Below are 4,052 nucleotides of genomic sequence, written 5' to 3' on the forward strand. Positions count from 1 at the left end.
TTCGTTGATCTGCCTGTTCTGTTCCCTACTCTGTCTCTGGTGAATCCTCTCACCCCCTGCACCTCTGACATGTACCCCAGTTCTGTATGCATAAATAAATAAATCTTGAAAAAAATAAAGTAGAATGACTCCTGAATTATACCCTTAAACATGGTGAAGATGATTAAAAAATATGGAATGAGTTAAATGAGAGACATAAACACAATAATCCTGGATTTTCACCTCAGATTTGTAAGGTATATCCATATTCTAATTTCTTATTACATCAAGATATCTCTAGTTCTTCAAAACAAAATTTAAAGGAAGAAATTTTTATTCAATTTGGCTGTTTCTTTATGGGAATAAAATTATCCAAGCCCACAGTGTGTTATTTCTGGAGAAGTACTTGCAAATATCAGCCAGAAAGTGTTCATGTCTTCTCTTTTAGGAAGCAAACATGAAAATTATAATAATAAAGTAATTGATTTTTTTTAAGTGCAAAATTTAAGAATTCCAAGTATCAGGTCATGGAAGCAGTTTGGAGGGCTGTAACACAGTTAAGTTTCATTCTACATTTTAATACACATTTGGGTTCCAAACACAATATTAATGTGTCATTTGAATTGGTAGATAAACCATGCTCTTTCTTGCATACTTAATGAGAAAAAAAATAAGCAGCGTGCATCATCTGTTAAATGGGGAAAAGTCAAACTTTGTCCTTCCATATTATGAATATGATTAAAGAATATATTAAAATGGAAATTATAGTACGATCTTTAATAGTATGCTGATTTAAAGTTATTTAGGGTTTTTAAATTTTTAAAATTGTGGTAAAGCTACATGTAACAGAAAATAGACCACAAAAAACTTTTTTAATGTGTAGTCCCATGGTATTAAATACAGTCGCAGTATTGTTTAACTGATCTAAATTCATGTTTTTCAACTAAAGTTGCTTCCTCTCATCTACCGTAGGGGAATAACAGTGATTTAGCAAATGGAAGATGAGATTACAGATTTCTGTACATGGCTAAGGATGGAGACTCAAGACTGTGGGGTGACAATCTGGAGCGCATAGGTGGGGCGCCCGTCTGTGTGTGTGTTTTCTGTTCATCAGGGCTGTGTGCTGTACTGTTTCTCATGGTACAAGTCATAGAAATACATTCGAGGCCCTTCCTGGTGGCATAACAGATTAGGACGCAGCACTGCTAGCTGGCCTCAGCTGCTTCAGGGCGAGTTCGATCCCCGGCCCCGGGGGTGACCCACATGGCGTGGCAGACCTCTCCTGACCTGCCTGCTGCTCCCCTCAGCAGCGTACTTAATCAGTCGGCCTGTTCTGCTCCCCACTCTGTCTCTGGTGAATCCTCTCACCCTCCACACCTCAGGCCTGTACCCCAGTTCTGTATACATAAATAAATAAACCTTAAAAAAAAAAAAAGAAATCCATTTGAACCACTTTAAGCAGGAAGAGACATTTGTTGGCATAGGACGCTGGCATGTCCAGAGGGCGAGCTTGCCTTCAGGCCTCTCAGAGGTCAAGAGACATAGAAGGACGCCCTGCCACTTCCTCTCCCCTCTCTTCCGGTCTCCTCTGCTGGTGTCTTTATCTCCTACATATTCTTCTGGGTCTTGGGAGAGAGGGCACAGCTCACAGCATCCCAGCCCAGGGACCCCAGAAAAAAGAGACTCTTACAATCTATAGCTAGATGGACAGACGATAGGAAGGAAGGAAAAATAAACGAGAGAACGTTTCCGACAATGCTCTCTCAGAGCCATAACTTCCATCAGACTCAGTGGCTGCACCCCACCTAGGTGTGTACTGACATCCTCTGCTGCTGGCCCTGGGGTGCTTCCGCTCCCCTTGTTGATTTCCTTGAACAAGTCTGCCCTCATTTGTTACGTAGTCTCTTTATTAAATGCTCCCTGGTTCCAAGTTCGAGTGCCTCTTCTCTTTCCATCCGGGACCTGCCAGATACACTGCCCATGGCAATTGTAGTCTTCTGGGTCTCCCCTTTCCAGGTGCTTTTGGAGGCTCCCACACACACACGGGGCCGTCCTGGTCAGTGCGGTCATCTCAGCCAGCCTGTGTCTAGGAGGTTTGTGGTTGGGCTCTCTACGCTTTGGACACAAGCCCCTCCTTTACTTTTTTACTTTTATTTATTTATTTTTTAAATTTGTTTATTTATTCGTATAGAGCTGGGGTACAGGCCAGAGATGTGGAGGGTGAGAGGATTCACCAGAGACAGAGCGGGGAGCAGAACAGGCAGACTGACGAAGTACACTGCTGAGGGGAGCAGCGGGCGGGTCAGGAGAGGTCTGCCTCGCCATGTGGTGCCATGTGGTCACCTCCGGGGCAGGCGGGGATCGAACTCATGCGGAAGTGGCTTTAGCTTCTCAGTGCTGTGCTTTAACCCGCTGCGCCACCAGGGAGGGCCCGCCCCTCCTTTACTTTTTTAAAGCCAAACTCATAATGTTGAACCACCATTTCCTGTAGGTGTAGAGAATGACACAAACAAGGTAGGAAAAATAAGTGAGGAGCAATGCCAAGGGCCAGGACTCCCCTCAGACGTTAGTCCTGCCTTTAGGCTCCCTGTCAGGTTCCCAGGCCTGGACAAATCCCTTTCAATAGGTCAGTTGCACCTGCACAGAGACTTTGTCCTAACTCCCCAGGACTGCTTGGGGGTGGCTTTCTCAGGCCTGATCAGCATAAGCAGATGCTTTGAGGTGCAGATGGAGATGGTGTGTTGGAAGTGAGGGAGTTGGCTGGCCTGGGATTTAACCGGTCAGAGAGTGTCAGCTGTGTTGGTTGTAAGAACATGCAGGTGGTCCAGGCCCTGGTTCCCTGCAGCATTAGTGGGAGCTAAGTGTTGGGTGCAAGTCAGGCCGCAGAGAGGGTGCTTCCGAGCTCTGATTTCAAAGGGATGTGTAGAGAAACAGGAAGCTAAATGCAAAGTTGTTGCACCTTTCTGGGACTCGAAATGCAAAGACTAGAATGAGCGGAGAGATCTGAGAGCAACAGCCTGCTAGCAAGAAAGAAGTTTATCTGCTGTACTTGAGCCAGAACTCAACAGGGGAATGACGAGGTGGGCTTGGGGTGAGTGAAATGATACAAAATGCAGGGAGGAAGACCCACATGACCTCTGGTGGGATCCCCATTTTTTAGTATTGTTTATGAAGGGGGTGTGCTCTTTAAGTTGGAAAAGGGGATGTCTTTCGTTATACTAGAGGTAGGTGCAGAGACAGAAAAGAGTCCTGGGTGGTTTGAGCAAGTTCAAGTCAAGCAGTCTGTATGTGGAAGGGGCTGTCGTGGGGGGTGGGTAGGGCGCTCTGCTTTGTATGTCAAGTTTTCAAAGAATCCTTGTCTCAAGAAGGGAGAGGGTACCTGAGACCCAGAGAGGCGCAAAACGATAGGAAATGAAAGCAGTTGGTGGGGTCAGCCTGGTGGACGCCTCTGTGTGTGTGTCTGGGGTAGGTGGTGAGGGTGTACCCTACTGTTCAGTACCCCACTGTATCCCGCAGGGTACAGTGGGATGGAACTTGGTAGATTTATTCTGGGAAGCATTTATCATTAAAAAAATTGCTTCCAAGCAAATTCCAAAGTAAGGAACTGAGCTTGTCAAGGCTGCTGTAGACAGAAATTTCTTACAGGGTATCTGAGATTAGGATCCCAAGCATCAGTTCTTAGCCTTTTCTAGGCCATGGACTCCTTTGAGAATCTCGTAAACACTGATTCTTCTCTCTGTTAAAATGTCCACGTGAGCCAACACAGCACTTACCATGTTCAAGTTCAGTTTTCCTAGTGTAAGTCATGGTCCCCAGGTTAAGCAATCCACAGCTGGAGGCATTCTTACTTTGGGTTCTTGCCTTTGAAATTACATTTTCACAAATCTCTCCCCTTTTGTCTTTGTAAACATTTTCATGACTGGATATATAAAAAAAGGATTCTTGAAACCAGCTGAATGTTCAGCTGACCCAAGACTTTTGGTTTTCTAATGTATGATTTCCACCTTGTGGCAGCACTTTATCTCAGCAGCTGTGTGTTTGACACTTGCTGCACATCCAGTATCGAGTTTCAG

Source organism: Condylura cristata, unplaced genomic scaffold (assembly GCF_000260355.1).
Source record: "Condylura cristata isolate star-nosed mole 26May11 unplaced genomic scaffold, ConCri1.0 scaffold00027, whole genome shotgun sequence".
NCBI lineage: Eukaryota > Metazoa > Chordata > Mammalia > Eulipotyphla > Talpidae > Condylura > Condylura cristata.